Consider the following 24215-nt stretch of genomic DNA (forward strand, 5'->3'; position numbering starts at 1 on the left):
CGTAAGGTGCTTATATCATCTGGCAATGACTCAATTTGTTATGTGCTGACATGATACAAGCCCCACAGGAACTCTGAGCTGCTGCAGTATTTAAAAATATTGTGCTTTGAGAATATCTAGATATACTTCACATAAACGTGCCAAGAAAAATGTTAACACTAAAACAGTGATAACTGTTACTAGAAAAATTTAATTTAAATTTTGACTGAAATGTCCCTTTAATTCAAGTGGTTACTGTTAGAGAGACTAGCATATTGCTGCAAATGATCTTACACATATTTGGATTGATTTCAGTTTTGTATCATTTATTTGTCAAGATTACAGAAAATTTTTTTTTTTAAACATTCTAAAACAAAATAAAAGTCCAGAACAACTAACTCCTGCAAATAAACATATTGAAATATATCAGTGCATAAAAGATGCCTTTGGAATAATTAACTCCCTTCTACTTTATTTTAGGTAAAGGAACTGTAAAGTCAAAATTAAAGGGATACTAAACCCAATTGTTTTCTTTCATGATTCAGATAGAGCAGGCAATTATAAGCAACTTTCTAATTTACTCCTTTTATCAATGTTTCTTCATTCTCTTGGTATCGTTATTCGCAAAACAGGAATGTAAGCTTAGGAGCTTTAGTTCAGCATCTAGGTAGCGTGCTTGCTGATTAGTGGCTAAACGTAACAGCGCTACCCAGTGTGCTGAACCAAAAATTAGAGTGCCCTAGACTATCGCTCGAGCATAAAAAATATGTTTAGGGAATGAGAGATGAAATAAAAGCACTATTAATTGCAATGTTAGCGCTCCACAACGCTAGTAATTTTGCGTGCCACATGTAAGCTTCCATACCAGCAACATTTGCATTATTTTTAGTATTGGAACAAAATAAAAATAAAATGTTTGTGTATATTTAAATTTTTTATAGCATTCACAGTTATCAAACTGACATTGTTGGACTTTTGTAGCTCATTTCAAGCAAACTCTTGCCAAAAAGTAAAATAATGATGTGCTCTCTATATAAAACCTATTATAATATATCTCGAGAGCCTTAGAGACAGATAGTGCTTAGTGCAGGCAGTAATTAAATCTGAGACAGCACATGCAGATGCTTTTCGCATTGCATCATCATAAAAAATAAAAAAAAAGTGATAAAGGAAGAGAAAACGGCAGCCTTGTTCTCTGTCAACGCTGATTTGACTTTTACGTGAAAGGAAATTGCATTAGCAGTGAGTGATAGGTCTGCACGGATTTAGGCGCCAGACAGAACATTTTTAGATGGCTGTTCAAAATTTTAGGAACGAAAATGGAAATATTTAAAATATAAAAATAACTTACATTTTCAAGTTGCTAAGATGAATGGACAAATACAATTGGAGCTCTGTCTCCCAGTATTTATCCAACTATAGTATTTGAAATGTTCTTATTTAGATCAAATTAATATTTTCATGAAAATAACAAATTTCCTTTTCAACCAGCATCAATTTGATGTTTGATGGTTAATAACACCTGTAGCTAATTCACTAGACTGATTCACTTTTGAGCAAACACTGATGAAGCTTCAAGGGACATAAACTTCACCACGATTCTTAGACAGGCCAAAAAGCAAACTGTGCAATCTGGGTTTCCAAATGCAGCAAACTGCCCAAACCAACTATTTGATTTCCATCATTTTGAAAACCGAAATGATAGAATTTACTTTTGGGTCTCTCTAAAAAGCATGGGGCAAAGCATTTTTTTTTTAATTTTATTTTTTATTTTACACAAAACATTAAGTGTTTAAAGGGACAGTCTACACCAGAATTTTTATTGTTTAAAAAGATAGATAATCCCTTTATTATCCATTCCCTAGTTTTGCATAACCAATACGGTTATAATAATACACTTTTACCTCTGTGATTACCCTGTATCGAACTCTCTGCAGACTGCCACTTATTTCAGTTATTTTTACAGACTTGCATTTTAGCCAATCACTCCTGACTCCTAGGTAACATCACGGGCGTGAGCACATTATCTATATGGCACACATGAACTAAAGTCCTCTAGTTGTGAAAAAAATAAAAAATGCATTCAGATAAGAGGCGGCCTTCAAGGGTTAAGAAATAAGCATATGAGCTTACCCAGGTTTAGCTTTCAACTAAGAATACCAAGAGAACAAATCAAAATTGATGATAAAAGTAAATTGGAAAGCTGTTTAAAATTATATGCCCTATTTGAATAATAAAAGTTTATTTTTGACTAGACTGCCCTTTAACTTCTTTAGTGCTAACGACGGCTATGAGCCGTCGCAGAGTTTCCCACTCTAGTCGCTAGCACTCTCCCACCTTGAGGGAGATCTGGGGGCTCCTACCCCAGCGATCGGGTCTGCATAGTGACAGGCATCGCCGGGGCTTCACGTTATGCGCGGTGATGTCACGCACAATAACGTGATCACGTCACCACGCAACTTTATTTATAATTCACAATCTTAAGTATAGGAGCAGGGGGCATGCTGCTTAGAAGCCTGTATCTCAGGCATCTAAGCAGCTACAGACCCCCAAGACCCACCGTTGGAAAGGTAATCGCCTAACCTTTCCAAAAGTTGAAGTCTTATGGATCTGAAAAAACAAAAAAAAAAGTTAAAAAACCCCAAAACAAAACAGCTTAGTACCCAGGTGGTAAAGTGCTTAGCACTCAAAGGGTTAATGTTCCTTAACCTAGGACAGAAAATCATTTTTGGTTCTGGGATTCCAGTGAACGTATTTGCAGAGAGAATAAAAAGGAAATTTATGCTTACCTGATAAATTGATTTCTTATAAGATACGACGAGTCCACGGATTCATCCTTTACTTGTGGGATATTATCCTCCTGCTAACAGGAAGTGGCAAAGAGCACCACAGCAGAGCTGTCTATATAGCTCTTCCCTTGACTCCACCCCCCAGTCATTCGACCGAAGGTATAGGAAGAAAAAGGAGAAACTAAAAGGTGCAGAGGTGACTGAAGTTTTAAACAAAAAAATATAAACTCTCTTAAATTGACAGGGCGGGCCGTGGACTTGTCGTATCTTAGAAGAAATCAATTTATCAGGTAAGCATAAATTTCCTTTTCTTCTATAAGATACGACGAGTCCACGGATTCATCCTTTACTTGTGGGATACAATACCAAAGCTACAGGACACGGATGAACGGGAGGGACAAGACAGATAACTAAACAGAAGGCACCACTGCTTGAAGAACTTTTCTCCCAAAAATAGCCTCAGAAGAAGCAAAAGTATCAAATTTATAAAATTTGGAAAAGGTATGAAGGGAAGACCAAGTCGCAGCCTTACAAATCTGTTCAACAGAAGCATAGTTTTTAAAAGCCCATGTGGAAGCCACCGCTCTAGTAGAATGAGCTGTAATTCTTTCAGGAGGCTGCTGTCCAGCAGTCTCGTATGCCAAACGGATGATGCTTTTCAGCCAAAAAGAAAGAGAGGTAGCCGTAGCTTTTTGACCTCTACGCTTTTCAGAATAGACAACAAACAGAGAAGATGTTTGATGGAAATCCTTGGTCGCTTGCAAGTAAAAATTCAAGGCACGAACCACGTCCAAGTTATGTAACAGACGCTCCTTCTTAGAAGAAGGGTTAGGACACAGAGAAGGAACAACAATTTCCTGATTAATATTCTTATTTGAAACAACCTTAGGAAGGAATCCAGGTTTAGTACGCAAAACCACCTTATCAGAATGGAATATAAGATAAGGCGAGTCGCATTGTAACGCAGATAGCTCAGAAACTCTTCGAGCAGAAGAGATAGCAACTAAAAACAGAACTTTCCAAGATAGAAGTTTAATATCTATGGAATGCATGGGTTCAAACGGAACCCCTTGAAGAACATTAAGAACTAAATTCAAACTCCATGGCAGAGCAACAGGTTTAAACACAGGCTTAATTCTAACCAAAGCCTGACAAAATGACTGAACGTCTGGGACATCTGCCAGACGATTGTGTAGTAAGATTGACAAAGCAGAAATCTGTCCCTTTAAGGAACTAGCTGATAACCCCTTCTCCAATCCTTCTTGGAGAAAGGACAAAATCCTAGGAATCCTGCTCTTACTCCATGAGTAGCCTTTGGATTCGCACCAATAAAGATATTTACGCCATATCTTATGATAAATTTTCCTAGTGACAGGCTTCCGAGCCTGAATCAAGGTATCAATGACCGACTCAGAGAATCCCCGCTTAGATAGAATCAAGCGTTCAATCTCCAGGCAGTCAGCTGCAGAGAAACTAGATTTGGATGTTGGAATGGACCCTGAATGAGAAGGTCCTGTCTCAGTGGCAGTTTCCACGGTGGCAGAGATGACATTTCCACCAGGTCTGCATACCAAGTCCTGCGTGGCCACGCAGGCGCTATCAATTTCACCGAAGCCCTCTCCTGTTTGATTCTTGCAATCAGACGAGGTAGGAGAGGAAAAGGAGGAAACACATAAGCCAGGTTGAACGACCACGGTACTGCTAGAGCATCTATCAGTACTGCTTGAGGATCCCTTGATCTGGACCCGTAACAAGGAAGTTTGGCATTCTGACGAGATGCCATCAGATCCAATTCCGATGTGCCCCATTGATGAATCAATTTTGCAAACACCTCCGGATGGAGTTCCCACTCCCCCGGTTGAAAAGTCTGATGACCTAGAAAATCCGCTTCCCAGTTCTCCACTCCTGGGATATATATTGCTGATAGATGGCAAGAGTGGGTCTCTGCCCATTGAATTATTTTGGAAACCTCTATCATCGCTAGAGAACTCTTTGTTCCCCCTTGATGATTGATATATGCTACAGTCGTGATATTGTCCGACTGGAATCTTATGAATTTGGCCGAAGCCAGCTGAGGCCACGCTTGAAGCGCGTTGAATATCGCTCTCAGTTTCAGAATATTTATTTGTAGTAAGGACTCCTCCTGAGTCCACACACCCTGAGCCTTCAGGGAATACCAGACTGCACCCCAGCCCAAGAGGCTGGCGTCTGTCGTCACTATGACCCATGCTGGCCTGCGGAAGCACATTCCCTGGGACAGATGATCCTGTGACAACCACCAATGAAGAGAGTCTCTGGTCTCTAGATCCAGATTTATCCGTGTAGATAAATCCGCATAATCCCCATTCCACTGTCTGAGCATACACAGCTGCAGTGGTCTGAGATGTAAGTGAGCAAACGGAACTATGTCCATTGCCGCTACCATTAGTCCATTTACCTCCATACATTGAGCCACTGATGGCCGAGGAATGGAATGAAGTGCTCGGCAAGTGGTTAAGATCTTTGATTTTCTGACATCTGTCAGAAAAATCTTCATGTCTACCGAGTCTATCAGAGTTCCTAGGAATGGAACTCTTGTCAGAGGAACAAGTGAACTCTTTTTTATGTTCACCTTCCACCCGTGAGTTCTTAGAAAAGCCAACACGATGTCCGTGTGAGATTTGGCTAGATGGTAAGTTGACGCCTGAATCAAAATATCGTCCCGATAGGGCGCCACTGCTATGCCCCGCGGCTTTAGAACCGCCAGAAGGGACCCTAGCACCTTTGTGAAAATTCTGGGAGCTGTGGCCAACCAGAAAGGAAGGGCCACAAACTGGTAATGTTTGTCCAGGAAGGCGAACCTGAGGAACTGGTGATGATCTTTGTGGATAGGAATGTGAAGACACGCAACCTTCAAATCCACGGTGGTCATATATTGACCCTCCTGGATCATTGGTAAAATTGTTCGTATTGTCTCCATCTTGAACGGTGGGACTCTGAGAAATTTGTTTAGAGTTTTGAGATCTAAAATCGGTCTGAAGGTTCCCTCTTTTTTGGGAACCACGAACAGATTGGAGTAAAACCCCTGCCCTTGTTCTAATTTTGGAACTGGGCAGATTACACCCATGGTATATAGGTCTTCTACACAGCGTAAGAACGCCTCTCTTTTTGTCTGGTTTACAAACGTGAAAGATGAAATCTCCCCCTTGGGAGAGAATATTTGAACTCTATACGATACCCCTGGGTCACAATTTCTAATGCCCAGGAATCCTGAACATCTCTTGCCCAAGCCTGAGCGAAGAGAGAAAGTCTGCCCCCTACTATATCCGGTCCTGGATCGGGGGCTGCCCCTTTATGCTGTCTTGGTAGCAGCAGCAGGCTTTTTGGCCTGTTTACCTTTATTCCAGGTCTGGTTAGGTCCCCAGACTGACTTGGATTGAGCAAAGTTCCCCCCCTGCTTGGAGGCGGATGAAGAGGTAGAGGGACCGCCTTTAAAGTTTCGAAAGGAAACTCATTTTAACCGTCTTGTCCTGAGGAAGGGCATGACCTTTACCTACAGTAATGTCAAAAATGATCTCCTTCAGTTCAGGCCCGAATAGGGTCTTACCCTTAAAGGGAATGGCTAAAAGTTTGGATAGAGATGACACATCAGCAGACCATGACTCTACGCGCTAAAATGGCAAAGCTTGCATTCTTAGCCGCTAATTTAGCCATTTGGAAAGCGGCATCTGTAATAAAAGAATTTGCTAGCTTGAGAGCCTTAATTCTATCCAAATTATCATCTAATGGGGTCTCAACCTTAAGAGACTACTCTAGAGCCTCAAACCAAAAAGATGCTGCAGTAGTTACTGGAACAATGCACGCTATAGGTTGCAGAAGAAAACCCTGATGAATAAACAATTTCTTTAGAAGCCCTTCTAATTTTTTATCCATAGGATCTTTGAAAGCACAACTGTCCTCAATAGGTATAGTTGTACGCTTAGCCAGGGTAGAAATAGCTCCCTCCACCTTAGGGACCGTCGAATCCCGAATGGTGTCAGATATGGGAAACATTTTCTTAAAAGTAGGAGGGGGAGAGAACGGAATGCCTGGTATATCCTATTCCTTAGTAACAATGTCCAAAATTCTTCTAGGGACTAGAAAAACATTAGTGTAAGTAGGAACCTCTAGATATTTATCCATTTTACACAGTTTCTCTGGCGGGATGACAATAGGGTCACAATCATCCAGAATCGCTAAGACCTCCCTGAGTAACAAGCTTAAATTTAAAGGCCGTCACATCTGAGTCTGTTTGAAGGAACATCTTTCCTGAATCAGAAAGCTCTCCCTCAGACAGCAATTCCACCACCCCCAAATCAGAACACTGTGAGGGTACATCGGAGATGGCCAATAAAGCATCAGAGGGCTCAGCATTTACTCTAATACCGGACCTACTGCGCTTACCCTGTAAACCCGGCAGTTTAGATAATACCTCTGTAAGGGTAGTAGACATAACTGCAGCCATATCTTGCAGGGTGAAAGAATTAGACACACTAGAAGTACTTGGCGTCGCTTGGGCGGGCGTTAAAGGTTGTGACACTTGGGGAGAAGTAGATGGCATAACCTGATTCTCTTCTGACTGAGAATCATCCTGAGACATACTTTTATCAGCTAAAATATGTTCTTTGCAATGTAAGGCCCTTTCAGTACATGAGGGACACATTTGAAGTGGGGGTTCCACAATGGCTTCTAAACACATGGAACATTGGCTTTCCTCAATGTCAGACATGTTAAAACAGGCTAGTAATGACTACAAACAGGCTTGAAAACACTTTATTTTGTGAAACAAATATTCTGAAAAAACGGTACTGCGCCTTTAAGAGAAAAAAAAGCATACAATTTTTCCAAAACTGCTTTAAAACGATAAAATTATCTAAATTTTATGATAAATGTATCCCAACTTGTCAGCTAAGATTGCCCCACAAGAAAAGGAATACTTAACCCTTAAGAACATAAAACGTTATACCAAAAACGCTATAGTTAAACAAAAACACCCCCTGCACCTGGCCACAGCCCTGCTGTGGCGCCTACCTGCCCTCAGGGGTCTGCAAAATCGGATTAACCCTTCGATTAGGCCCAAACTTTCCTGAAAGGCCCACCGGAGCAGGAGTTTGCTGCTTGCATGGGAAATACAACTGCGCAACTGAGGGGCGAAAATAGGCCCCGCCCATCTAACTCTATGTCTCACAGCCTTAAAAAATAACCGCACCAGAGCGGTCCAAAAACAAACCTAGCCATGTGGGTTCATATACCCATCTTAAATGAAGCCATGTGTACCCTCCATTGCCAAAATAAATTAAAAACATTTGCCACAAAAAACTTTATTTTACCTCCCAACATAGAATTGTTTGCCCACAAACATCATGTCATCAGTGTCAACCATTTTTTACAGCCCAACATACAGGTCCAGTAATACCCCTCTCTATACATTAGGATTACTGCTTACCCTTTCCCCCTTTTGGGGATACTATCAGCCAATTCTGAATTAACACAGTCTCTCCAGAAAAAAAATGACTGAACATACCTCAATGCTTGTAGCATGAAAAACGTTGCTCACACTGAAGTTTCTTAAAGGGACATAATACTCATATGCTAAATCACTTGAAACTGATGCAGTATAACTGTAAAAAACTGACAGGAAAATATCACCTGAGCATCTCTATGTAAAAAAGGAAGATATTTTACCTCACAATCTCCTCAGCTCAGCAGAGTAAGTTCTGTGTAAAAAGTTATACTTCACCTGCTCCCAGCTGCAGGTAAAAAAAAATGAAGAAATGAACAGCGGCCAATCAGCATCAGCAGTGCTGAGGTCATTAACTCTTACTGTGATCTCATGAGATTTCACTTAACTCTCATGAGATTTCATTGTAAACTTCCCTAAACTGAATAGGGAAATAATATGAGAGTGCACAAGGCTCATCCTTTAAGCTGTCCCAGGACAGACATACTAATATGCTGCTTAGAAATCCTTTACAATGGGATGTGGCTACTGAGGAACTTTTGAGGTAAAATATCTTTCTTTTTTACATAGAGATGTTCAGGTGATATATTCTAGTCAATTTTCAACTGTTTAAACATTTGGGTATTATGGCCCACACTCCTCAGCCATTCTGTGGGAACTACTCTGGATCTTAGTAACAACTGCTAAGATCATCAGTCTCCAGGCAGAAATCTTCATTCCATCTGCTGCCTGGGAAAAAATAGCATTCACCGGTACCATTTAAAATAAAAAAGTCATGCTTGAAGAAAATAAAAACTAACATTTTATCACCTCTTTCACTTTACCCTTCCTATTACTTAGTGTAGGCAAAGAGAATGACTGGGGGGTGGAGTCAAGGGAGGAGCAATATAGACAGCTCTGCTGTGGTGCTCTTTGCCACTTCCTGTTAGCAGGAGGATAATATCCCACAAGTAAAGGATGAACCTGTGGACTTGTATCTTATAGAAGAAATAGAAATTTCAAAATGTATATGCCACTTAGCTTTTTGTTTCTAAATAATTTTTTTGTCCTACTGATTTTAACAAGTCGACACCCATGAGTTTATTTATAACGTTAGGGTGGATACATTTAAACTTAAAAAATATATATATTGTTTCTGTAGCGTACTGGCCCCTCACCCTTCCCACCTCCCTTGTCCAAGCAATCATACAGTAGGGCCCCCCTCATAATACACTTTTCCCTAGTGTAGTAAATCCATCCCTCCAAATTTTTTTGGCGACATGCAATCCCTCCCTTTTTCTGCCTCCCACCTCCCCCCCCCTTTCTGGGATGCGCCACCCACCTGTCACTCTCCTTCTCCTTAAATTATGTGTTGTTGTTTTTATTTGGGGGGGGGTTCAAGGTCACTGAAAGTTTTAATATGTATTGTGTCATGACAGATGAAAGAGGTTGCTCATAAACACATTTCAGATGTGTCTTTAATGTTCAGTTAAATAGTGATTTTCTGGATGAACTTGAAACTGATTAATGCATTTGAAAACTATTTGTCCTATTCAATGCTTACATTAGATTATGATCATCCTCATTGCCAGCAGTTTCCAAATGTCAGTATAATAATTACTTTTGACTAGAAAAACCTTGCATGAGAAATATGCACATTAATGTAGGTGATTCTAAAACTCATTCAATTAGGAAAATATTTCTGTACAGCGTAGTGCCTCATTAAGCACATAACCAAGCAGTGCTTTGAGCATCTTTGAACAGAGTATAAAACAAAGTAGCAACTACAATTGATCCCATTTGGAGACGAAAACATAATTGTTTTACATATGCTTAATACATTACTTTTACAGTGAGGTTCATACTCGAGTGATACTAATCTCAAGTTTAAATTGACATCATTTTGTGGCATGCGCATATCTTTATGGCATGCAACCTAGATTCCAAGTGTCTGCATCCTTAGCAAATTGTGATGTATAAACCTCATAAAAAGCAAAATCAATTCACTATTGCAGCGCACTCTGCTACGAGCTGAGCACTTGCACAAAATCCTCTTCAAATTTTAGCATTTGATCATCCATAGGAAAATGCCTCCTTCTCCATGACTCCTAAAATATCTTATGAAGAAGAGTATAAAGGATGCAGATAAATCAGCATGCATATAAAAAAAATGTACCTAAGAAGGGTGTTCAAATAAACACACAAAAACATTTTTTTTAGTTTATTCTATATTAGTATGCTGAATGAATTGCATATCCATTATGTTTTACAATACTTTAAAGCAAATTGAATGGCACCAAATTGATCACCAATTTGTAAATTGTACGCATTTTACATTTTTTATGCAAACTTGACAATCACGGTGGTAGCTAAGATCTGCATATACTAGACAGAGCAAATCAGTCTTCTTTGTTTATTCAGAATGTACACAAGAAAAATCTAAAAGGAAATAACATGTTTAAGATTTTTTTTTTTAGGGTATCATTTACCGTAAATAATACTCTATTACACTGCGGATTTTTTATAAATAATCCATGTGTTTCTATTGGGCTGTACTTAAAGGGACATATCATCCAAAATTTTCATTAGACATTCTGCTAGAGCATACCGTTCTAAGAAATTTTCCATTTTACGTCTACAATCAAACTTACATTGTCCTATTGGCATTCTTTGTTGAAGAGCATAGCTAGCTAGTGAGTAGCACTTCATCTTAGTTTAGCTTTAAACAGCTTTTGCTTAACTTTTAAATATATCTTTTATTGAAGTTTTTAGATACAGAAAAAAGAAAAATAAATGATAAAAACACCATTACCAATAGTATTTCTCCCAAACACTTTACAAAGAAAAATAGCGACCTCGTTATTAAAACAAATCAATAAAGAAATAATCAGTTTCAGCTGAAACCAGTCTATTTTATGTTTTAAAGTCCTCCTATAGGAAACAAAGGTCACTCTTGGACCTGCATAACAGCAGAATATGTGCTGGAGGATAACTAGCAATTTTTGTCACCACTCTTGGGCCATAAAATATGACACTTAAATGGACATTAAACTCAAATTTTATCTTTCATGATTCAGACAGAGAATACCATTTTAAACAACTTTCTAATTTACTTCTATTATCCAATTTGCTTCATTCTCTTGATATTCTTCCCTGAAAAGCATATCTAGATATGCTCAGTAGCTACTGATTGGTTGCTGCACATAGATACCTCATTCGATTGGCTCACCCATGTGCATTGCTATTTCTTTAAAAAAGGATATCTAAAGAATGAAGCAAATTAGATAACAGAAGTAAATTGGAATGTTGTTTAAAATTGTATTCTGTGTCTGAATCTTGAAAGCAATTTTTTGGGTATAATATGTCCCTTTAAGCTTGAGAATGAGAATCTTGTACTTTAGTTTTGCGTAGTCGGCATCGTACTTCCAGGCACCTGTAAAACTTAAAAAATGTATATATTTTTTTAAATGTGGAGCTCTAAAATATCATATCTTTGGAGATATATAGGTGGTATTAGACGACAGTCAGGAATTAGGTCAAACAGATCTATTAGCATGCTATAGTCTTTCTAGCAATGGGTGTATAAAGGTGTTGAAAACAACATTTTATGGGTACCGGAGAGCGAATATAGGACTAATATAGAAGTTGTTATAAGGGAAATGTTGTTATAAGGGAAATGGTAAGCTTTTACGTTTTAAAAGCCTCCTATGTAGAATTAAGTCTACTCTTGGGCCTATATAGAAGAAGAATATTTGCTAAAGGGAAACTAACACTTTTTATGACCTCTCTAGAGCCAGAAAAGGACACTCGGGTCAGAGAGATACAGAACTTTTTTTTTTTTCACTTTCTGCAATGAAATTTTTTGTTTTAGTGAAAATATTTCTGCAGGTCGTTTTGAAATTAAATGTAATCTTATATTAGGCAGTTACACTAAAGTGCCAATTGCAATGTGTTGATAAACTAGAGAATAAAGAAATTTTAAAGTTTTATAATATATTGCAGCAGTTGAAAATGTAAATTGCTAATTAGCTGCAGAGAAAAAAAATCTTAATTTTTAAAAAATGTCTCGAATAAATTTGTTTCTTTGCTCTTGGTCTAACATTACATAATTAGAAGGTAAAAATTTTGTAATAAAAAGGTGAATTGCTCACAAGTGTGTTACAGTCAGGAGTCACAGCTTTGCAGACCGGTGTTGGAAAAAAATCCCTGAGAGCCAGTCATCAATAAAAGCGTTTCCACTTTGAAGCGCTGCTCCATATTTCACTGCTCTCTTTAAAAAACATAAATTATGACTTACCAGATCATTTCCTTTCCTTCGATACAGGGAGAGTCCACAGCTGCATTCATTACTTGTGGGAATACAGAACCTGGCCACCAGGAGGAGGCAAAGACACCCCAGTCAAAGGCTTAAATACCTCCCCCACTTCCCTCATCCCCCAGTCATTCTGCCGAGGGAACAAGGAACAGTAGAGAAATATCCGGGTGCAAAAGGTGCCAGAAGAAAACAAAATAAATTTAGGGTCGCCCATCGGAGAACACGGGTGGAAGCTGTGGACTCTCCCTGTATCGAAGGAAAGGAAATTATCTGGTAAGTCATAATTTATGTTTTCCTTCTAAATACAGGGAGAGTCCACAACTGCATTCATTACTTGTGGGAACTAATACCCAAGCTACAGAGGACACTGAATGCTAACGGGAGGCCAAAAGAGGAGGTGGACCAAATCTGAGGACACCACAGCCTGCAACCAACCCATTCTCCCGATGCTGCTTCAACAGAAGTAAAAAAGAATGTTCGGAGGACCAGATAGCCGCCCAACAATCAGAACCATAAAGATCTCATGCCCGAGACCCAAGAAGACGTCACTGCTCTTGAATTGAGCCATAACCTCTGAGGAGGCTAGGAACCCACTGACTCTCAGGTCAAGTGAAAAAAAAACACTCCTCCATTATTAATAAAGGAGGCAACGAAACCTCCGAAGTTCAAAAGAACATCAAGGCAAGATTCCCTGAAGGGGAAAAACCCTTTTCCATTTAGAAATTAAATTCACATAAAATAAATAATTATTAGAAATTAAATTAACATATAAATAACAATGTTAGGGAGAAAACACTAATAAACTCGAAAATAGCCTTAATGGGACAGTCAACCTAAAAATTACTGTTACTTATTTAGATTAGTTAATTAACAATCTTTACATCAAACTCTAGCCCAATTTTCATCTAAATAAACTTTGGCAGAAAATACACTTACTAGATCTCATCTGGCCATTTTGAAATGGCCACCTGACTCCTCTATCTATGACGTCTCCCAAAAGCTTGCCTTTGTACAGGATCCTTTCGTCCCTGTGCGCTCCTTTCATTCAGTTCAGTGAGACACTGGCACCCCCTCACACTAACTATCTTCCCTCACTTCCTTTCAGCAGAAAGTTCTGTCTGCACAAACACACCCACACGCTTACGAGCAGCAGGAGCTGTCTTTCACTGTAATCACTGTACAGAGTAAAAGTAGTTCTGCATCTAATCCTTACACATTACCTTACATAAGCCGTATAAGCCAATGACAAAAGGCTCTCTACTCCCCACACTCACAGCCAGAGTGAAGGCTGCTTTGCACCACACTTTATGCCACCAACAAATAACGGCACATCCTATAAAATAGCCGTTGAGACCCATACACTGTAGGCGGTATTTATCCACCCTTACACAGTGATGTCAGCTTCAAAGGGAGACATCAAGCTCAAAGGTTAAATCTGTGATAAAAACACATGCAGATGACTCCGGAATAAAGAAGTGTTTTATCACAGATTCAACCTTTGAGCTTGATGTCCCCAATCAGATACCGATCCTCGAAAAGAAAAAATAGTAGGGAACATCCGTTCCTGAAGAGCCTGCTCAATTAGAGGACTGGTGACAACGCCACCCACCGCCAAACACAAGGTCCTCCCGGCTAAGCAGTAGGAACTCTATTTTCGGTGGATAGCTCCCAAAAAAGGGAGCTACCCGCCGAAAGGTCCCAACTGGTACAAACCCAGAAGACCAAAGCCTCAAAGCCGAATGCTCGGCTGAGGGACCATAGGATAAAAAGGAAAACTCCTGATCCACACGTTCCCAAAGGACACTCGTTCCCCCAGCGGCGAAGCAACAAAGTCAAAATTGTCCCTGAAGAACTATTTCAGACAGAGAGGTCTGAACGTAACACAGTGGATCGAATCCCCCCACCAATAATCCAGATCAGTCTATGAAGACAGATATAGAAAGACAACAACGTCATGCCGAAGGCTCAGCCTCGACTGACTATATCACCCCCACCCCAGGGCCAACAAAGACCAGAAGAGGGACTGGAGAGCATATTGCAAGATTTCAGGAAAAAAACTCCCTGTCCAAAGACAAGACAGCATCCCAGAAACCACCCTGGTGTTTACAGAGGACAAGAGAAAATCCCTAAAAGTCTATTATCAGCCGATGGAAATAAATCATAAGCTAAGACCCGGGAGCTACTGTAAATTCTGGAGCAGGGTACTGCCACCTTAAACCGCAGATCCCAAAAGAACACCTAGGATCAGAATGAGGTTCGCTGGAAGATACCGTTCCTAAGAACCGGATTCGCTCAAAAGGATGAAACAGGAAGGAACATCCTTGAACCTGAACAAAAGAAGAGAGAACCATACATTCTCAGACAAACAGAAGCACCATAAGCTCTGCTTAACAGTCATAGAACCCAATTAGGATGGGAATCCCCCCCCCCCTTTTATTGGACCATACACCACAGTGAAAATAAATTATTCCTTCAATGATAGATACCGGGAACAAGACTCAAAAAGTCACCCTAAAACTACCCTCTCTCTGTCTAAGACAAAATCAAGAGAAGACAAAATAGCCCAACAATTAAGTCTAGCTCCGGCCTCTCTGACTACTAGATCCAATATATCCCCAAGCGCCCATCCAAGATTAAGCCTAAAAACAGGTCCAGCCTGTACCTCAGTATAGGAGAACCCGAGGAGCCTGAACTGGAAACTAGAAAAAACTTCCTCTTTTGTGTAAAGGGAAGGAACAGGCTTAACAAATACCCAAAACAGGTCCTGACTGTAATCCAGGATACAACATATATGTCAAAACATTCAATGGCTAAACAGAAATTCTTAAATTCCAGCAATGCGAGTAAACAAACTAAGGAATATAAGCTCCGTGGCTTAATTTGTGTCGAATTATCGGAGGACCATCACCAGAGATCTAAATGCCTCCACAGGAAGTCTACAACAATCTCGATAGACTCAAAAATCCCATGCAACGAAACGTCTCTCTTAAGAGTTTCTATAACAACCCCGAGCTCTAAAAACTATCTGAACCGGAATGGAATGCAAAAGAAAATATGCGGGCGCCCAAATGTGTTAACTGAAAAGGGAGCGTGCAAACAAAAAACCAGGTCCAGCCTGTTATACAACACAATCCCCCATAAAGCTCGGAACTGGGATTCTAATAAAGAATAACACAAAATGTAAATCAAGATGATAAGAAATAGGAATACCAATCCTCTTCACTCGTCTATTCAAAATCGTTTTCTGATTAAGAGGACTGAAATTCAACTGACAGATCAGTACTGGGAACCTCTAACAACGGCAAAACCTCTCTCAGAAGCAAACGCAGGTGTGCCAATCTAAATCTAAACGCTATGCTGACCACAGTCGGAGGATTCAAGTCCGTAGAATCTGACCCTGGAGGTTCTACCTCTGAAGCTTCAGAGGAAACCGCATCCCCAGAGGAATGATTGGACACAATCGTCGTTTTACACAACGCTCCTAGGTCAGTAGAACCTGGAGTAACCCTTTGCTTGCAGGCAGCAGAAAAAGGTAGCATCGCTAAGGCCGTAGAGATAGCCATGCGGAACTGCGTAGTAACCTCTGGTGGAAACAAACCCCTCACAGGCGAAGGGGGAGAGTAACTCAGGAAAACTGCATATGTAGGAACTGAAGAATATAGGGAACACACCTCACTGGATTCAGAATCCTCAGAAACCGATGGCTCAGTGGTCTCTGACAACCCAACATTAGTTGATGAGAACATCCTATTGCGACATATGGAACATAATTGAGAGGGCTGGGTTACCTGGGCCTCCTCACAATATACGCAGGTATCAAATTCTGTCTCGAAAGGATACCCCTCTAGCATATCAGAATCCTCCATAACTCGTTTAAGTTATATTATCAAAGAGAAAAACAACTGGCACCTTATACCCCCAATGGCTGGGGCACTCACCATCTCCTATGACCCAGACAGGTAGAGAAGACGCTTCTCTCCGCAGACACCCAGTCAGGAATCGGAAGCAGGAAAAAACAAGACCACTCCCGATCACATGGTGCTCATGCAGGACCGCCCCTGCTAAAAAAAGGTGCACCAGCTTAATAAAAAAAAAAAAAAATGCGCAGCTCTCAAAATTTGAGTAATCTATAAGTTCCGTATCAGCCAAAGAGCCCAAACGTTCTTACACATAAGCAGTCAATATCATATACAAACATGATTAAAAAATCCCCACTGTTCAATAATCCCCCTCAGGAGATATTAACCCTTGATTCCATAAAGATAAAGGAGTCCCACAGGAGTCCCTGTCTTCTATCGTTAACATATGTAAAAAAAATGAAACGATCTTACCGGAATCTGTACCGTGGAACAGCGACACGGTCCTTCAAGTTTGACAGATTGTAGTAGTTCCTCTAATATAGACTTGAGCAAAGAAAAGCAGGCAGCAAAACTCGTCAACACTGATTGCTTAAGGAGCTGTTAATATGAGTCTGGATGGCTTTGCAGAAAGACTCTCCCTGCATCTCTAGACTATAACTTTCATCTATGCTCTCACTGAGAGGCTGACAAGACTACTTAAAACTCCAGTCCCATACCGAAGGGTACTATTCCCACAAGAGACTACTCAGAATCTTCCGACACTTCTCTGCCATCCTCCTGTGACTAAAGGCAAAGAATGACTGGGGGATGAGGGAAGTGGGGGAGGTATTTAAGCCTTTGGCTGGGGTGTCTTTGCCTCCTCCTGGTGGCCAGGTTCTGTATTCCCACAAGTAATGAGTGCAGCTGTGGACTCTCCCTGACTGTATTTAGAAGGAAAAAAACTTTTATCTGACTACACTGTGTTAAAAAAAATTTACACAGTGCAGCCAGAGCAAAGCACTGTTTGAAGAGAAAAGTATGATGTGGAGAAGCCCTGCAAAGCAAAAGCACTAACAGTTCCTGCATGCATCAAATTCTTTCTGCAGACATGCTGCATTTTCTGTGATGACATCTCAGATCACAGCATGTGCTGTCTTGGGAGTCAGAGAGTGGGTTTCTTATACTATAGTTTAGTTGACATCAAACTTCCATACATCTATAATATTATACATTTGTAAATCGTGGAGCTATAAAATATCAAAGTTTTTGAGATAAAAAGATGCTATAGGACTGCGGTCAGCAATAAAAGTAAAAAGTAAAACAGAACTATTAACATGGGGTACCTTAGAACTAATATTAGACCAATATAGCAAAAAGCATTTAACATATGGTTTACAACTGCTCATATAGCAAAGTATATAAGCTCCTTAACTGCTATAAATGATATGCTTAACACAATCAACTGAACATAAATATTGACTGGGAAATATTGGGTATCTTTATCCCTTACGAGTTGTCTCCTATCGGGAAGTGGCATATTCTTAGGAGTTCATACTTAGCTCATCCTAACACATCATATAACATTTTACCATATGAGGACCCCTTCAACTTAATGTGAACATGTGTATAGGGACAAATGAAATATAAAGCATACAAACATATCTAAGACTGAATAACAAGAGCTAAACACATCTGAAAAACTATACTAACAAACAATAATGAACTGAAGTTAAGTTTGACACTGCATAACATAAAAGGCTAATGGTTAGATTCATAATACATATGATAGCATGGTTCCCCAGTCCTCTGACTATCAGGTCTTCATCTAGGATTCTGTGTATTCAGATCATGGACGAAGCAAAAGCTATGTACTCTAAATCCAGGTTTCCAGTAGTAAAAATAAGATCGTAAAATAGCGTAGGCAAAAGAGCATATAGTTACACGATCACTGTTTAGGAATCATTAATCAGTTACCCTACTCTAGTTCTCATGAGAGGCATGTAATACAGCGTAGCATCCTAGAGTACCATGTCACAATTATCTGTAAATCAAGGGTGTGTTTTCAATAGGAAAACAGCAATGCCCATTGTTGTGTTGCCTGCACCGGATTCCTCATATCAGCTTTCTCCTTCACAGCATATAGACTTAATAGTGCTTACAGATAGTATCCCATGTACATGATATCTTATAGTCCACTGTGGCATCTCAAGGTCTGCTATTGAGTCTGTAGTATGGTTGTTCTTGAGATCCTCCACTATCTTTAGTATTCTTCGTTCTGAACCCTCACCACGCCCATTCTCTCTCTTTTGCATATTCTTAATTTTTGGGGTGCACAAGACACCAGGACCCTTGCAGTATCTCCCCCAACAAGCAGGGCAGCAGAGCTGTTTGCAGGATTTCTGCAAATACTATAACAGAGGGTGAGCTGACTGGAGTTTTCAGCGTGTCCATTAAGACCACCTGATGGCGATCGAAACAAAAGCTGAATTATTTAAAAAGAGAAGCAGCTAACTGCATGATAGGAAAATTAAAAACAGGTGCTGGGTAGACTTTAGCAGTTGGTGTGTACCTGCTCAACCCGGATTACACACACACACACACACACACATACACACACACATACACATAAAAAAAATGCTGTAACATGAGAATTCTTTTAAAAATAGATTACCAGGAGTACACACACACACATATATACAATACTGTACAAAATTTTTTGGCAGGTGTAAATGCTGTAATATGCAGAGCATATGAGCTGAGTGGAGCGGTGAGAATCTCCGCTCCTTGGTCACGGAGCGGTTCACCCCTCCGCTCCCCCGCTCAAAGCTGCAGCATGCTGCTCCGCTCAACGAAGATTGCCTCCCGCTCCACTCAAATTGCCTTCCCGCTCACTACAAAAAAGGAAAAACATCTGCATGGCCAATTTGGCCATTTATTTAAACAAACAGTTCACCCAAAAAGTGTGAAAAAAGTAAATTTATGCTTACCTGATAAATTAATTTCTTCTACGATATGACGAGTCCACGGATTTCATCCTTACTTGTGGGATTTATCCTCCTGCTAACAGGAAGTGGCAAAGAGCACCACAGTAGAGCTGTATATATAGCTCCTCCCTTCCCTCCACCTCCAGTCATTCCACCGAAGTTAGGAAGAAAAAGGAAAAGCCAAAGGTGCAGAGGTGACTGAAGTTTATAAAAAATAAAATATAATCTAAATCTGTCTTAAAAATTACAGGGTTGGCCGTGGACTCATCATATCGTAGAAGAAATTAATTTATCAGGTAAGCATAAATTTACTTTTCTTCTACAAGATATGACGAGTCCACGGATTTCATCCTTACTTGTGGGATACAATACCAAAGCTACAGGACACGGATGAAAGGGAGGGACAAGACAGGAACCTAAACGGAAGGCACCACTGCTTGAAGAACCTTTCTCCCAAAACCAGCCTCAGAAGAAGCAAAAGTATCAAATTTGTAAAATTTGGAAAAAGTGTGAAGAGACGACCAAGTTGCAGCCTTGCAAATCTGTTCAACAGAAGCATTGTTTTTAAATGCCCATAAGGAAGCCACAGCCCTAGTAGAATGAGCCGTAATTCTGACAGGAGGCTGCTGTCCAGCAGTCTCATTCGCCGGACGGATGATACTCCTCAGCCAAAATGAAAGGGAGGTAGCCGTAGCTTTCTGACCCCTACGCTTTCCAGAAAAAACAATGAATAATGAAGATGATTGACGGAAATCCTTAGTCGCCTGCAAGTAAAACTTCAGGGCACGGACCACGTCCAGGTTATGTAACATACGTTCCTTCTTAGAAGAAGGGTTAGGACATAATGAAGGAACAACAATTTCCTGATTAATATTCTTATTAGAAACAACCTTAGGAAGGAAACCAGGTTTAGTACGTAAGACCACCTTATCAGAAGGGAATATAAGATAAGGCAAATCACATTGTAACGCTGAAAGCTCAGAAACTCTACGAGCAGAAGAAATAGCAACCAAAAACAAAACTTTCCAAGATACCAACTTAATATCTATGGAATGCATGGGCTCAAACGGAACCCCTTGAAGAACACTAAGAACTAAATTCAAACTCCAGGGTGGAGCAATTGGTCTAAACACAGGCTTAATTCTGGTTAGAGCCTGACAAAAAGACTGAACGTCTGGAACATCTGCCAAACGTTTATGTAACAAAATTGACAAAGCAGAAATTTGCCCCTTTAAGGAACTCGCTGATAACCCTTTCTCCAATCCCTCTTGGAGAAAGGACAGAATCCTGGGAATCCTCCATGAGTAGCCCTTGGACTCATACCAAAAAAGATATTTACGCCATATCTTATGATAGATCTTTCTAGTGACAGGCTTACGTGCCTGAATCAAAGTACCTATAACCGAATCAGAGAAGTCAGCTGCAGAGAAATTAGATTTGGATGTTGGAAAGGACCTTGAATGGGAAGGTCCTGTCTCACTGGAAGTTTCCACGGAGGCAGAGAGGACATGTCCACTAGATCTGCATACCAAATCATGCGTGGCCACGCAGGCGCGTTTAGAATTACTGAAGCTCTCTCCTGTTTGATCCGAGCGATCACCCGGGGAAGGAGAGGAAACGGTGGAAATACATAAGCTAGGTTGAACGACCAAGGTATCTATCAGTTCGGCCTGAGGATCCCTCGACCTGGATCCGTATCTTGGGAGCTTGGTATTCTGTCGAGACGCCATTAGATCCAACTCCGGTCTGCCCCATCTGAGAATCAGGGAGGCAAACACCTCCGGATGGAGTTCCCACTCCCCCGGATGAAAAGTCTGTCGACTTAGAAAATCCGCTTCCCAGTTGTCCACTCCTGGATGTAGATTGCTGACAGATGACAAGAGTGGGCCTCCGCCCACCGAATTATCTTGGATACTTCTATCATCGCTAAGGAACTCCTCGTTCCTCCCTGATGATTAATGTAAGCCACAGTCATAATGTTGTCCGACTGAAATCTGATGAATTTGGCCAAAGCCAATTGAGGCCACGCCTGAAGTGCATTGATATTGCCCTCAGTTCCAGAATATTGATTAGAAGTAGAGACTCCACCTGAGTCCATACACCCTGAGCCTTCAGGGAATTCCAGATTGCACCCCAGCCTAGTAGACTGGCGTCCGTCGTCACTATCACCTACGAGAGTCTGCGGAAACACGTCCCTTGGGACAGATGATCCGGCGACAACCACCAAAGAAGAGAGTCTCTGGTCTCCTGGTCCAGATTTATCTGAGGAGATGAATTTGTATAATCCCCATTCCACTGTCCGAGCATGCACAGTTGCAGTGGTCTGAGATGAAATTGAGCAAACGGAATGATGTCCATTGCCGTTACCATCAATCCAATTGCCTCCATGCACTGAGCCACTGATGGCCGAGGATTGGACTGAAGAGCTCGGCATGTATTTAGAATCTTTGACTTTCTGACCTCCGTCAGAGAAATCTTCATGTCTATAGAATCTATTAGAGTTCCCAAGAAGGGAAACCTTGTCTGTGGAATTAGTGAACTCTTTTCTAGATTCACCTTCCATCCGTGAGTTCTCAGAAAAGCTAACACTGTATCTGTATGAGATTTTGTTAGATGATAAATTGACGTCTGAATCAGAATATCGTCCAGATAAGGCGGCACTGCAATACCCCGCGGCCTGAGAACCGCCAGAAGGGACCCTAGAACCTTCGTGAAGATTCTGGGTGCTGTGGCCAACCCGAAGGGAAGAGCCACAAACTGAAAATGTTTGTCCAGAAAGGCAAACCTTAGGTACTGATGATGATCCTTGTGGATAGGAATATGCAGGTATGCATCCTTCAAGTCCATGGTAGTCATATATTGACGCTCCTGAATCATTGGTAAAATTGAGCGAATGGTCTCCATCTTGAAGGATGGGACACTGAGAAACTTGTTTAGACTCTTGAGATCTAAAATGGGTTTGAATGTTCCCTCTTTTTTGGGAACCACGGAAAGATTTGAGTAAACCCCCGTCCCTGGTCTAGTCTTTGAACAGGACGAATTACTCCCATAGTAGAGAGATCTTCTACACAACGTAAGAACGCCTCTCTTTTTATCTGGTCTACAGACAATCATGAAAGAAGAAACCTCCCCCTTGGGAGAAAACTTTTGAATTCCAGTTGATACCCGTGGGTCACGATTTCCAGTGCCCAGGGGTCCTGAACATCTCTTTCCCAAGCCTGGGCAAAGAGAGAACGTCTGCCCCCTACATAGAATGTATTCTATGATGGATAAGTATCTGGTCCCAACTTCTCAGCATTGAGGAGACCATTAATTCCGACCTAATCCCCAATTTCATTTGCAGAAATGCAGCCCAAAATTTGCAAGGAAAATTCACCATGCTTCACTGTTGCCTGAAGCCACTCATGAAAATTGCCGTCTGCTACAACCAAACATTTAAAATTTTTACTCATCAGTAAGACTGCCATTTTACTGCTGTTTCCATGCATATTTGAGTTGCTTGGTCTTGTTTCCATGTCGAAGGCATGGCTTTTATGCCCACAAGTCTTCCACGAAGACCACTTCTGACCACACTTCTCTGGACAGTAGATGGGAATACCAGGGTCCCACTATTTTCTGCCAGTTCTGAGCTGATGGAGATCTTCCAATTGTGAAGGCAAGTAAGCATGATGTGTCGTTCATCTGCTGCACTAAGTTTCCTTGGTCGACCACTGCATCTACAGTCCTCAAAGTTGTCAGTTTCTTTGTGCTTCTTCAGAAGAGCTTTGGCAGCAATTCTGAAAACCGCTGTCTGCCGTGACATTTCTACCTGGGAGAGAATTGCTGATACACAGCTGTTTCAGTTAATGACTGTGTTTCAATTTACATTTTAAATTGAGGATCATTAGCATCTGTTTGGTAACATTGCTTAATCATGTTCGTGGCTATATGCTTACAAAATCCCTGTGGTAACACCAAATACTAATATGGATAATATAATATATTAGTATAGTATAATATATCATATAAGATTTTTCTTCTATTCACTTATTTTTATTTTTTTAATTGCTAAACAATATACTATTGACATTTCTATTTTTTAAAGCATTCTTAATCTATAAACATTTTTTACACCTGCCTAACACATTTGCACAGTATGTGTGTGTGTACATATACACACACATACATTCATAAATACACACGCACATATACACACACTTATTTACACTTATACATATATATACACATACACACATACGTACACACAAATATACACACACTTATTTACATTTATATATATATATATCATTAAAAAGGTTAAGTAAAAGTCAGTTAATGGTTAAGTAAAAGTCAGTTGTCCCTGTGAGTGTTGCCATAGACAAGGTTAGTTTGATCATTCATCACCATAGAAAATTCCTCTCCCACAAACACACTGTTGGTCTTTATTTTTTTGTATACACAGTATAAATTTTAAACATTTTTTGAGTAATATATACCTTTTAATTTTAAAATGTTTCTGTTGTATGCATGCCTTTTTCAATGTTGTATTTAATTTTATTTATTTTTCATATGCCTATATAAAAAATACTTCACTACAGGGTGGATTTGATTTAAATTAAATTAATTTAAATCATGATTTAAATCACTAGTCAGTAAGATCAATTTAAATTGATTTAACCTTTGGCAGATCATGACATTGTGACTGGATTAATAGAATTAATTTACCAAAAAAAAACAAAAAAACATTACAGCCATAAATATACAGCATCTTGTTAGATAATTAAAAACAATCTATATTTCAGGATGAATAATCTTTAGATTATAATGTATCTAAAATAGAAACTATCTTTAGATAGATTTTTCCTCAAAAAC

At 40.1% G+C, this 24215-nt stretch overlaps 1 protein-coding gene across 1 annotated transcript in view; it reads right to left on the bottom strand.

The window, feature by feature from the left end:
- Positions 1-24215, bottom strand: part of TTBK2 (tau tubulin kinase 2) — a 384453-nt gene that overhangs the window by 136195 nt on the left and 224043 nt on the right. The gene's annotated exons all lie outside the window — the stretch shown is intronic.

This window comes from Bombina bombina, chromosome 1 (genome assembly GCF_027579735.1).
Source record: "Bombina bombina isolate aBomBom1 chromosome 1, aBomBom1.pri, whole genome shotgun sequence".
NCBI lineage: Eukaryota > Metazoa > Chordata > Amphibia > Anura > Bombinatoridae > Bombina > Bombina bombina.